The 13298-nt window shown below is 38.2% G+C and overlaps 1 protein-coding gene across 5 annotated transcripts in view; it reads left to right on the top strand.

The window, feature by feature from the left end:
• Positions 1-13298, top strand: part of RORA (RAR related orphan receptor A) — a 396157-nt gene that overhangs the window by 34643 nt on the left and 348216 nt on the right. For 2 of the 5 annotated variants that reach the window (XM_086849261.1, XM_086849258.1), the window contains exons 3-4: positions 5241-5337; positions 7600-7692. The exons of the other annotated variants lie outside the window; for them this stretch is intronic. The gene's annotated coding sequence lies outside the window, so the exon portion shown is untranslated. The remainder of the gene's footprint in view (positions 1-5240; positions 5338-7599; positions 7693-13298) is intronic. 5 annotated transcript variants of the gene reach the window in all.

Below are 13298 nucleotides of genomic sequence, written 5' to 3'. Positions count from 1 at the left end.
GGATAATCAGTCAGACATATTTATACCATCTGGTGGTGTTATTGTTTTGGTTTGTAACACAGCTATTCTTGGAATGACATCACAAAAATGGCCATAATGAAAAGGTAAAGCTCTTGGGAATGTTTAATAAAGGTGACTTCCTGGTGAAAATATCTGGTCAAGAACCCTGAGGACTCTGGGTGAAGGGGACAGTGAAATGTCAGGGGTGTGTGAGCTGAGAAATAAAATGTTACAAGGACAGATCGTGGCTGACAGCTTTGTAATTCTTCCTGGTTGTATGGCAAGAGCAGCCGAGCTCATTTGCCTTGCTCACAGACCAACCCTTTCTGACAATTTTCAAGTCAGTGGAAGTTTGAAATTAGTAAGATGGGAGCTGAGACAAGGCCTTTGTATTTGTCAGTCTCTCCACCTCAAGCTTTAGGTCAAAACAATTGTGAAATGCTGCCAAGGCTGATGTGTTTCATATGAATTGTCTCTGCTCTGGGAGAAACACCCACAGGTCAGTGGTTCCTTCCAGCACTTTACCTTTGCCTCGGCAGCTGCTTTTACAGACATGATAAACTGCACTTTTGTGCATGATTTTCAGGTAGACTGATACATCTGGTTTCTAAAAAGTTACCCCTTTTAATTCTCTATAGTTCAGAAAAAGGGAAGCAATGCAGTCTCTGTGTCTCCCACTGTTTCTCTGGTACCTTTCCCAATTTTGTTTTGTGTTTGCTTTTTTTCCCCCCTAAGACTTAGAGGAGATGTAAAAATGTGTGGCAGCTGAGCTTTTTCATCAAGCATCTGTTGGGGACAGAACTCAATCAGATGAGAAACATGAATAGCCAAACCAGATGCACCAAACTCTTAATATTTTCCTCCAGGCCTGAAAACTCTGCTGACATTTGCCTAAATACAGCTAAGACCTAGGCAATCTTCTTAGTTTGACAAGAAACTTAAATCAAGTTTTAATTAAAAAACTATTTGATTTTTTTGAGAGTGCCTGTAATTAATACTATTCGTCTGACATTTCAAATGCTTTACTCACTGTAATTTTCTCAGCTGAAAGAGGTTTAAAGCACCAAGAGTATAGATTGTATCTTGTTTTATACTATAAACGTTGAGGTGTGAAAGTTCTTCCTAACATAGCTCTTAGAAACTTTTGTGTGTCAAAAAGTAGCATTGATACATAGTTTGAGTCAGAAAAAAATAATGCTGAACATCATACTTTTAACATAAGAGTTTTCATTATAAATGATAAATGGATGTCTTTTATGGATCATATACCCTTTGGTTGTGCACTCTCAAAATAATTATTTTCCACTGCAAACACAAACCAGTAAAAAACCGCAAGGACTTTCTCAGATACCCGTGTACCTGTAATTCTTGTCGGAGTTTGGCAGTGCACTTCTATACCAGTGGCTGCTGAAAAGTTGCAGAAAGCTTCTAGGCCATGGTGACATCTGAACAATTTCAGCAGGAGCAGCCAAACCTTTTGGCAGTAAAGATATTTTTTAGGAGATGCAATCACAAGGTCAGAGATTGAAGCGTTTACTGGATTGAGATTGTATAGAATTTATGAGGAGCTAAACTGGAAGTTTTGAGTGTGTTTAGCAGTCTCCTGACAGTTCCCCAAATATTGGAGGAGTTATGAGTTGAAGCTGGCCCATTTAATTCAAAAGTAGAGGTAAGCTGTTAAACCAGTCAAGAGCACATTCATTAGATTTGAGCAGAATTTTCCTCTGCTCACTGTGACCCTCCTGGGATGGACTATGGTCACACCAACACTGGTTATGGGGGTAATGCTGAGAGGTTAATTTGCATCTGAACTGGAAAGTTTCTCTGCTCTGGAGCTTGCCCCTGCAGATCCCCAGCTAGAATCAGTGCACCGAGGTCTGTTATTGTACCCCTCAGCATCTCTGCTTCCCCTGTATACACTGCAGCTGGTTTAGTGAAATGCTGTGAGAAAGAGTCTCCTGGATCCCAGCTTCTTGGATTTTAACTTCAACAGAGGCTGGGAATACAGGAGGATAAGGACACCACTATCTGTCATAGAGAAGCAAGTTGTTAATTTGCTTCTGAAAAGGCACTGTCTTCCAACTCGGTTTCTGCTTATTAAGGGTTCAGCAAGACCTGAGAGGTCCTGTCACAATGGTTATTTTACAGTTGCTTTCAAACATGGAAATAAAGATTGAGATTTGTATCTCTGTACACTGGAGATCATGTGTGATGGTGCCAATCAGCAAACTCATGTCTGTGGAAGAAATGTCTGTCTTTGAGCTGTTTTAGGTGTTGGAACCACAGCCTGATGATGGCACAGGATGGACATTTTTGCTGTTGAGGAGCAGGGATTGAAAATCTGTGCATGTTCTGGACGTCTTCCCCCAGAAGGGCAGATAGATATCAGTGACAGTGGTATTTGCACCTTAGTTTGTGTCACTTTAGCAAGCCCCCTACCTAATCAAGTCTGTTCCCAGCCTCTAGGATAGGAAACTGTGTAGGGATGCATCCTAAGGAGCAGCACGTAACTATTACCTTATAGACTCCCACCATTCTCTTCCCCACTTGTCCTCTGCTGGTTTCAACAGCAGATGCTGTAAATGTTATGCTCCCCTGTGTAAAAGATGTGGACCTTGGCTGGAGGAAGAATTTAGGACAGAAGGAGCTGTCCTAAAACTTTTGTGAGAGCTCTAACTGCTGAGCTATTAGATGAAGAGTTCTTCCTGCAGCTTTTTATAAAAGACAGGTGTACCCTCTGGTTTATGGTAGAAAAAGCCTTTGTATTGGAAGCTGAGAGAGTGGGGGCAGCAGTCTCCCTGCAGTGAGGATTTGCTCACTTGGTGTCTGCAGCCTTAAGACATCTCTGCTGCTCCGTGTGAGCCTTTTCTCAGCCTCTCCCTCCCTCTGCATTGAGGAGCAGCCCTGGGCACCAAACTGGGCCCTGGGGATTGTTTTAAGCTGTGTTTGACTGTGAGTTAGACGTTGTGAAGCTCAGTGTCATTGTGCAGAAACCTTTCTGTGAATTCTCTTCCAAAAGCTCATGAGTGCTTTTGAAAATACTTAATTCTTTTTTTCTAAGCCTAATTTTCAAAGGTGATACAGGAGCCTCTACTGAAAAGGGACTAGAGCTTCATAATCAGCACTATCCAAAAATAATTCTCAGGTTGTGCTCCTGTGTAACCATTCTCAGTATTACTATGTTATATTCTGTCTACATATGACCTCTGCAAGTAGAGGTCTTTATTCTCATACTACCATTTCATACACTCTACCAGTGCCTTTGAGAAAAAATTCAGATAAATCAGTATAAAAATCTGTGTTCTGACTAAAGAAAACATAATTTAAATTTGTCAGAAAACTAAATACTCAGCACATTCCATTGAAAAACAAGTTTCAGGAAAACTCTGTTTTTAGTAAACTTGCATAAACCTGGGTGATAATTATGAAGATGTGCAACTTTCCCTGATTGAAAACCTGACTAAGTATCAAATCTCATTTGTATCTCTAGATGCATGATGTAGCCCAGTTGATATAAGGTCACTGACTACAGTCTATTTTCCTGTGACATTTTAGTAGAGCTGAGATGGATTCAAACGTAGAGTTTACAGGTACTTTTATCAGTGAGAAGGGATAAAAGTGAAAACTGAAAAATGTAGTAAAATGAGAGATTTAGGAAGATTTCTAGAATCCAGGAAGTGGCATGTAGTTTTTTTACCTATCTGTTGTTTGGTAAATGGCTCTCTCTCCCATTATGAAGATTAACCCCTGCCATTTTCCCCTTAGAGACTCCTCTCAGGTTCCAGTAGAGAATGCAGCTCTGTTTGCCTCTTCTGGTTCTTTAATGGTGCATAGAAAATGCTCAGAGATTAGTTATTCTGTTATTCTAGCTTGTGTTTGTTTATTTTATCACATCATATAAAAGACCCTGACCAGAGAAGATTAAAAGCTTCCAAATCACTTATATGGAGAAATAAGTTGAGAAAGCTCCATTTTTAGCTTGTGCAGCATAATTAAACCCATTAATGAGTTAAAACATTAGTATAGAAACAACATAGGAGACTTTATACTCAGCACTGAAGCATTCTGTGCACCCTAGCAGAGTAGCCCTCTACTTTGTTAGACCTCCTTGAGTTCCAAGTGTGATTTGAAACTGCCCTTTAAAGCCTGTAACTTGAGCATCCTTCTTCCTAATGAAACTACAAAGATGTGCCCAAGTTTTTTCAACCAGAAATTGCCCTTTCTGGAGTTAAAACAGGAAGGGAGGTAATGCAAAGCTTGCCAATTTTTCCTTTAGTCTTTTTTAAGAGTCTAGAAGTGTGGATCTTGGTCCATAAATTAGATCAACTGTGAGAAATATTGCAGTAAATGACCAAATGAAAATGCTCATCTGTGAATAAAGCCAGTGGTAGTGTGGACCCATTTAGGAATCTACAAGGCTTCCTGGGGGCAACTGCAGAAATGTATTCTCTTTGTCTTTCCAGCACATGGAGAACATTCTGCCATGAGTGGGTTCCATAGCACTTTGTGAACTGCACACCAATCTGATCTTTTCTTCTTTTTGGAGAGCCAAATGCTTTAGCTATTTTCTTGAGCATTTAGAGGTTTTGCTTTTCAGAATGTTCATCAATTGCTGCTATTCTCAGTAGACACAGGCAGTACAAACACAAAACTTCTAGTCTTGCTTGGCTGAGCCGGCATAGCAGTGTATGAACTGCTTGCATTGGGAACCTGCTGGGATAAAGAAAGTAGCAGTGACCAAGCACTGAAATATCTGGTATTCTGCAGAGGCAATGGCACTAAAATTGAAAGCATTAAACACAATCTTTCTTAAATATGAAATAGCTGCACACTAACCCCTTCTACTTCCTGGCAAGAATAATAATGCTGCTCTAATTCAGAATGAAATTAAAATCAAACAAAACAAATTCTCTGTAACCAAAAGCAAGTCTGTGGCAGGGATGAGTCAGGACTAAAGTTTTGAAATTATGAAGTGGGTTTTATGCAGGAGCCTCTCTCCCTTTCCCTGTTGCCAGGGAGGGTTCATAGGCAACAGACTTAATGGATTAGGCAGACAACTTGTTGCTGAAGCTGACACCTCTTCTGCATCTTGGAAGGCTTGCATGCTCTTTGGATATTTTAGACGTGTCATGCTTTGAACCCTTTCCCTAAAAGGAATTTTTTCCATAGCTTTTTACAAATCTGCAGTAAATCGCTTGCTTATTTGACTAACTCATTTTTTTCTTTCTGCTTTCCTATAGGAAAAGCACAGTATTCTGTCAGATACAATATTAGTTCCCCACAGTAGCAGGGAGACCTTGGGTCAGATTCATCAAGAGGGTTAACAGATATTTTCAGGTATTGCATACTAATGAATAGCTGGCTCTTATTCATTATTTATGTCCACCAGAAATTTCATTAATAGCTTGAAAGCTATTTATTGAACTCAGTATTTGTGAACAACACTGCTTCACAAAGTGCAGATCACTGAATACCCTGGTCAAGTTTCTGTATGTATGCAGTTAAATATAAAAATCACTTTATTTCAACCATGCACGTCCTTGTTCATTCTTCTACTTGCCCTAATGGCTTCCTGCCACCATTTAAGCACTTGACAAGGTGGGTATAGTGTGAATTCAACACAGTCACGAACCAAGGAGCATCTGGATAGAAGCTTAAATATATGCTGCTACTATTTTGTAGTGCCATACATATGGGCAAGAATGTTTACATTCTTTTTTACAGTTTTACAGCTGAGTAAATACTTGAGTATTACAGTTCAATGATTTCTGATATGACTGGCTTCTGTCAGGAGACTTCTACAGCTCCTGGGCTTTGGCAGTGCTGAGGTGACTCCCAAAATTCTCCAGCTGTAAGTCAAGTCCTTTTTGAAACCTTGAGCATGGAGATTTGAAGAGCTGGAGCTGTTCCCACTGTGAGTTTGTGGCTCTGGTGACTGGGCAGCTCTTCTAAACCAGGGTGTTTTGTAAGAGCAGGAACAGAGCAAAGCAAAAGAGACAGGGCAGAGGGGGAAAGGTGCTGATGGCAGGGCTGTGATGAACATCCCTGGCTTTGCCAGCTCCCTGGTCTAACCTCCTCAGAGACTCAAACAGGTTGCTGCATCTGTGTCACTCTGCCTGACAAGAACAGAGGGATCTTGTTTAACTATTTGTGGTTATTTTGATGTCTTGCTTCCTGGTGCTGGCAAAACAAGTACTGTAACTTGGCTTAGGCTCCCTTGGAGCTAATTCTGAAAACATGAAATCATTCCACATATGTTTTCAGCAAGGGGCTTGTTTTGAACCTCTGTTGTTTCTTCTGCTTTGCTGATGGTCCAGAAGCCAAAGCACCAAGTATGTGCAGTGAGCAGTTTGATTGCACAGTGGATGGAAATTTATTTCAGGGTGAACACTGTGATGATAGAGATGCTCGTTATTCTTCTAACTCTCCCCTGGATAGTTCCATAGATGATGTCAAGGGAACAGACTTGCTGTCATGTGACCTCTCAAAAAAGACACTTTAGTTTTCCAACAGTAAAATATTTTATTATAATTCTGTGACCACTGGTACCACTCAGTTTCTTGAGCTTGAATCAAAACTTCAAATAGAGGGGACACTTAAAAAGAAAAACCTGACAGACTTTATATTTTAGGGTTTGGTTTTGGGTTTTTTTTTCCTTTTTGTTTCCTCAGGAGGAAGCTTTACTCATTTAAAAATATTGTGGCTTAATAGTCCATTTTCAATTTGAGAATATTAAAGACCCTATTCCTGGTATTTATGAAGTCTGAGTTCAACAAAACACTTAGGCATGTATCATGTAAAGCATTTTATTAATTTTATTTTTCATTAGTTATATGCTTTCCCAAGCCTTACTTCTCCAAGCCCCCAATCTTTTCATGTATATATATGTGTAAATCCATTGACACTGAGTTTTTTGCTTTCTGGATGTTCTGCTTGCCCATGAAGTCTGAGGTATCCATTTTATTAGCTGATGACCTGATACAGAAAGTCATGACTAAATGTGTGGCTGTCCTGTGTCTGTGTGTGCAGTCCAGGTTGTGCACAACCTTGATTATAAAGAGGTTGTGTGCAAGTGTGGTCATTTAAACAACTATTCCATCTTTAAGTATTAAAAATAATTATGGGCTTTTAAAAAATATTGCTGGGAAGTTTTTATGATAATTTCAGAACTATTCACCTCCCCCATCCCTTCTTCTCTCAGGGGAAAGCATTTGAAGAATTGGATTCTTAAAAATCTCACATCCCCAGACTGAAGTTCTGCAGAAAAACCTACTGTGGTAATCAGTACGTTCATCTGGGGAAAAAACAGAGCTGAGCTATTTATTTATCTTTAATTATAAGTGGTTAAACAAGGAGAATAGACTTACAGTTCCTACTGAACTTAAAAAGACTCTGATTTGTGCCAACTAAAAATTAATTAGTAAGGAATTTTTAATTTCAGCATCCTAGACCAAGAATCCATTCCTTGATAAAGATGTCCCAATGGAATAGAGTTATGAGATGAGATTAGATGGAATGTAAACTTTATATCACATGAAGCTTCTACTCTAAGCACCGATGCAAAGGGCATTCCTAAATTATTTTTATTATTTTTTTTAGTGTTGGAACATAAGCTCAGAGCTGACCAGACGGGGTCCCAGCTTGCCAGATGAAAGGACACAAGATCCCACAGTGTAGCTGGAAGATTTTTAGGTAGAAAAGTAATAAGGGCTTTTTAATCTGAAGTATGAAATTGCTCTCCTGGATTTGTGAACCTGAAATGATGGACTAGCTAATACCATTCATTTTGGGAAATCGTCATGTGCTGCTGCTTGCCTCATGTCTGCTTGATGCAGAGGGGCATAAAGCACTTGTATTAAAAGCCCAATCAATTGTTTCTTATTCATTAAACCTCTTTCTCCTGGTTTTCTTAGATTTTGGCATTTTTTGAGGTGTAGATATAAAGTAGAGAAACCTTGAAATTCACAGTGGAAAACAGGTGATCACTAGATACAAAATATTTCAGGTTGGCTTTGGTTTTTTGTGAGAAATATAAATCTTTTGGTTCTCAAAGTCTAAACCAATTGATTTCAAACAATTTCTCAGACAAATTTTACAGCATTAGGGAAAAAAGAGAGTTTAAAGATAATATTTGCTAGTATGCAGTTTTACATTCAGACAATCAAAAATTCTAAAGTAGAGTTGCTATGTTGCTCTTGCCTGTTTGTTTTGATTTATGAAAAGCCACAAACATTAGTAATGAACTTTAAAGTGAACCACTTGTTGTTCCTTTGAAAATTTGTTCTCTGATCTCTCAGTTCCTTATGGTAATTGAAAATCACAATTAAGGACTTGTAAAGCTGTGAGTCTCGGTGGAGGGGAGGCACAGCAGTCATGTTCACTGGTACATGTACATTTTATTTACAGGAAAATATCAGTGCATTATAAAGGTTATAGAAAACTTAAAGAAAAATTGTATTAGTGTAAAGCTAGTGCTGTAAATATTTAATTATTTCCTCCTCTCCTTGAGTAGGAGGCAAATGATTGCCATCATGCTAAGGTGATAACAAGCACACTGTGAAATGCGTGTTGATTACTTTGGTGAGTAGAGGCGGACCTGCAGGGATGAAACATGGTGGAAACTGCAAAAACCAATCTGGGAAAAGTCCTGTGGACTTTGTTAATATGTCCATGGGGTAACACTGCCATGAAGTGTGTGGGAAAAAAATATATTCTCTTTTCTGTAAGCAAGCTGATTTTCATGTTGGTCATTTACCTAGTTAGTTAGTTATTTATCCTACTTAGGATTTTACTTTCATAATTTTTATTTTTTTTTTTAATCTTTGGTAGTTTTGCCTGAGTTTCTGCTTTATGGCATTTTCAAATGTTGGTTAAATCTCTACAATAGAAACAAGGATGGCCATGAGGAACTATGAAAGAATGCTACATATTATGGAAGGTAGTAAAGAGAAAAAGAAATGTTGCACAAAATTTACTGTAAGTGACAAGCTGAAATGGAAGAGTACTCTGAGATTAATCTATGGAATACAGCAGGTTTTACTTTTGCTTTAAACTTCAAATAACTGTGTGGGTTATCATGAAGACTCCCAGTCACAAGATTCAAACCTCAACTACTAAAACAAACTTTGTGTAGGAAAGAGCTTTCTATTTTTACATGAAACCTGTAAGGCATCATTTTTTTTCTAAATGAGAGCATATAGTGTGTTCAAATACATTTGTGAGGATGTTTTACATAGCCTGTTTTTGCTTTTAGATAATGGCTTTCTCTTAAATAAAAATGATAAATCTTTCAAAAAGGAAAAGAGGAGAGATGCATTAGCAGTCTCAGGGCTGCATTCATAGGCCTGGAGAGATTTAGAGAGCTGGGATTTTTTTCATTGCTAGGCTTGCTTAAGCTGAAATTTGATTTGAGGATGGCTGAGGCTCCTAGTTTGAGACACTTAAAGTCTCTCTTGTGGCTATTCCTGATCAACCTGTGTGGATTTGTGTACTTGATAATATGTAAGAATCCCCATGTTTCATCTACAAAGGCAACCAGGGAGCTCTCCAGAGCTGTATCCCAAATGGAGTGACTTTTTTAGCTACAAAAATCCATGGTTGGATCAATTTAATGAACTCCAATTTCTAATTGATTTATTCAATTGAAGAAGAAGAAATTGGAAAACATACAAGATCTTGATGTTCCTTTTTAAATGTGTTTCAGAAATTTGTTTTGGGTTTTGTTGTTTTGTTTATTTTTATAGAAAATATTATTTTACTTTGAAACGTATCTCGACATAATTTTTATGAGCAAGTTAAAAAAATCAAGGCACAGAACACATCTTTTAATTTCAGATCTAATTAAATATTTTGTTTGGTCATAAGGTACTGGTTTTCATCAGATGGAATAAAAAGCTGAAAATATTGCAATGCTTATTTTGGGTTTCAGTCCTTTATAGAATATGAACAAATGGAATAGAAACATATAAAACAAATAGAACATATAGAACTCCCAAATTTGTTTTTACAGTATTAGAACTGTCAGTTGTGAAAGCTAAATAGTTCTGCCCTCCTCCCTCTCATCTGCAAATGCAGAAAAACAGATCTCTTCTGTCTTACTGTGTCTTTGTTCCATTAACACGCTGGAATACATTCACTATGAAATTCCTCTTCCAAGGATTCTTTTTTCAGAATAATACTTGAAGCTTCATATTAATCTTGCTAGTCTACATAAAATATATAAAATTTTGGACTTACTACTATAAAAGACAAGCTTTTCTTTTGTGGAGCTTGAAGGTCCCAAAGAGTTAAAGCAAGCAGCAGAATATATGTTTTCTTTAATACAAATTGACCTTTGCATGCAGTAGATAGCTTTCCATTTTCCTTTAAATAAAAATATTTTACTAGATACAGTGTTTAAATAAATCAAATGAGGTTTCAAATTATGTAAAACATGACCATTTAAAATAAAATTACTACTTTCTCTTCTGCATTTCTGGCATAATTCAGTTTTAATGCTCATCTAAGCTGTAATGTGTCTGCTGTGTATTTGGGCTGCTTGATTATTCTGATGGGTTGTGTGTTTTTTTTGTTACATGTACAATGAAGGTAATTTTTCTATTTCTAAGCTAGAAGATCAAGTTCTGTGACCTGGAGAAAAAGAAAGCAAATCAGAATGGCTACAGGTGCAGTTCTGTGCTGTTGCAATGGGAAATCTGGGAGAGCTTTCCACCACCTGTCTAGAACATTTGTGAGATGGCTGGGTTGGGATGGAGTGGGAAGGAGCAGATAATTTGTACAGGAACTTCCCCACCTTTTAGAAGGTGTGCTGGTGGAAATGGTGAGGTTACTGGTGGAAATTCATTGGGAGAATGACAGAGATGTATGAAGGCATGTAAAAAATTATCATCTAGACAATATGAATGTTGTGGGTTTTTTTATCAAGGACAAGGTATTTTTTTCTCCTTTCTTTAACCTGCTTTTAACCTATAATTCCTTTTAGAGAGGCATGTCTTTTTGCACAAGTGTGTGTTATCAGTCTGATATTATGGATGAATCCAATAATAACTGTGATAATTGAGGAAACAGCTCTTGAGTAAAACAGTGAAGAAGGTAGTACTGAAGCAAGAGCTAATTAGAAATCAACCACACCCACTTTGGACTGAACTGATCCAAGGTTTCAGAAATGGCATCTCATTTACTGATCTTCACTAAAAAATCTTCAGTTTTCTTGAGAACAAAAATATATCTCTGGATCAGAGTCTTCTCTTCCCTGTTTCCCTTCAACTCTCCAGAGATTATGGGCAGGCTGAGTTGTTCTTCTAATTCAATTAGCTTGCCTTTGTGGGAGGAAGAAGTTGTCTGCAAGCGTATGGAAAGCAAGGAAAGTCTTCATCTGGCTGAAGGAAATTTTTAAATTATTTTTTAAACTATCTGCTAGAAAACAGCAACAAAACCAGCTTGCTGAGAGAGGTGGATATTCTGGGCCTTTTACCTTAATTCACTCATAGAAAGTCTTGAATTTTTAAAAACTGACCTGTGCTATTCTTTATATCAGGAGATGCTGATCATGGACAGTGTGCTGTACAGATAAGCCCAAAGGATTCTTTACTTTGTATGTTGTGTGCTTTTCCACTTTCTGTCAGAAACAGAAAATCCAGTAAGGAATGAATCCAAATGGCAGGAGAGGAAAGTGGAAATAGTGGCTTAACAAACAATGAAAAGCAGCTCATAGTTTACAGGATGAGTTTACAGCAGGAAGAAGGAGATTCCACTGAATCTGTGCCGTGCTAGCTGGTTAACAAATGCTCCTCAGTCTTTAAAACAAACAAAATTATGTCTGTGAGTGCAAATTCCAGCTGAACTGTTTGATGAGCTTTCCACTTTGCTTAGAGATAAAGGTTGTGGGAAAGGGTCCACTGAATCTGCATCCAGTCTAAGTGCCTCCAGCACAGTTCTCTTATTTCTTTCCTATTATTTTTTATTTTGTTTTCATCTAGGGTATGAGAGAATGCTGTTCAGGTAGTGTTTAATTTAATTACTGCCAAATATTCAGTTTCCATGCCTGTAGTTTACCAGTCTGTCTGTTTTTGCTGAAGCCTAATGGGTTGCATAATTTTGAGGAGGTTGTTGTATGTGTTTCCAGTGGAAGCAGTTTCTTGTCCTACTGTAAAATCTAATTAACTGAAGTTTTGTAAACCATGAAAAGATACGCCACAGAATGCAATTACAAAGAATAGGTGTATATATTTGAAACACTTCTTTGAATATTGGTATATAAGCACGATGACATCAGAACTGCACTGAAGACCTGGTTGGTGTCCTGTGTCTTGCTAGGCTCTGATACTTGCTCTTCTGAATGTCTTCAATCCATGAATTTTTTTTATTTCTTTTTTCTTGCAAATACATCTAAACCACAGGGATGTGTTTAATGGAAGTAAAAGTGCCTTACTCTTAAGAACTTGTTGTAGAGGAGGAACAGCTGTTACTACCATGTTATTCAAGCTTTGCCCTCGTGGTTGTTCATCTCTGCATCAATATGTTCTGTACAACTGCTAGACTGGAGCTAACAAAGCTTCCTAGGAAGGCTCGACAGTCTCCTTGGGCATGTATGTGGTGTGGCCAGGAGTAGCCCAGATGTCAGAATGTGGACTGTTGTTGAAGAGTCTACACAATGCTCTTAGTCTTAAGTTTTAGTCCTGTCCTGTGAGGAGCAGGGAATTGGACTTGGTGATCCTTATGGGTCCCTTCCAACTTGAGATATTCTATGGTTTCATGTAACTCCTGGGTCAGGAATATACTTTGGCATTCTTTTTGGAGGGAGGTATTTGAACAGCTGGGTTAGTTATGTGTGTAGAAGACCCTTAACAACTCAGGTTCAAAGCACATTAACAGGCAGTGAACGCTGGCAGAATGGTGTGGTGCTGTTCTTGTGTGAGCTGTGGTTTTGTTGCACATATTTGTGTGCTCTCTTACCTCATGTCTGTCCTGCCCAAGAGCTGCATTCTGTGTCTGGTGGCTGTGTGTACTACGGCTCTTCTGCTACTTCCTCTGCCACTGAAAAAATGTCCAGATGATCTTTATACCTCCCCTACTCCAGAATCATGTAAGATTTATGTGACTTTTTAAATCAGAATTTTTAAAATTATTAATCATTGTAGCTACATGAAATCAGCTAAGTCAGTAGGAGATGTTTGGTGATACTTGTCCCTTTTTGCTGACATTTCTGGTAGGATCTGTTGCAGGTAATATCTGCAGCAATTTCTAAAGCTCTCTTTTATCTAACTGAACATTTATCCTCAAGTTTCTCAGCATACCTG

The sequence above is a fragment of the Cyanistes caeruleus genome, chromosome 13 (genome assembly GCF_971803275.1).
Source record: "Cyanistes caeruleus chromosome 13, bCyaCae1.hap1.1, whole genome shotgun sequence".
Classification (NCBI taxonomy): Eukaryota; Metazoa; Chordata; class Aves; order Passeriformes; family Paridae; genus Cyanistes; species Cyanistes caeruleus.
Note: the sequence above shows the minus strand (reverse complement) of the source record. Positions and strands in the feature narration are given on the sequence as shown.